The sequence below is a fragment of the Telopea speciosissima genome, chromosome 5 (genome assembly GCF_018873765.1).
Source record: "Telopea speciosissima isolate NSW1024214 ecotype Mountain lineage chromosome 5, Tspe_v1, whole genome shotgun sequence".
Taxonomy (NCBI): Eukaryota; Viridiplantae; Streptophyta; class Magnoliopsida; order Proteales; family Proteaceae; genus Telopea; species Telopea speciosissima.
This window is the reverse complement of record NC_057920.1, coordinates 20,764,754-20,765,246: the sequence shown is the minus strand read 5'-3', so window position 1 is coordinate 20,765,246 and position 493 is coordinate 20,764,754.

Sequence of the window (493 nt, the reverse complement as noted above, 5' to 3'; positions counted from 1 at the left end):
TTTGTTGTTTAATTCTTTTCCATTTGTCATTTTCTGGGAGGTCATTATTTATTTTATTGACAAGATTGTTTTTCGCTCCAGTTTCCGTTGTGTTACTTGGGACGTACAGAACTCTCAGTTTTTCACAGTTGTGAAATAAAATAACAATCAATTTAGTTCAAATAATAACTTTGGATTTGTATCTTCGAATTCATCTGGAATGGATACGAAAAGCCTGGGTATTTTGTACCAGATTATTCTGTGAGGATCATAATGTCTGTTAACAGAGGATCTGTGTTTTGGACTTTTGATTTTTATTTGTCGATGGTCCATAATTCCAAGGATCATGTGCATTGTTGCATTCTCTTGAATTGTTCAATCATCAAGAACAAACCAATGTTTGAAATTTTGAGGAAAACTTGTCAAAATTAGTGAAATACTTTTCTTCCTCTAGTGTTAAAATCTGGTAAAATTGGTGAAATTGTCAGAAGTTTGAGCAAAATATGGTAAAATT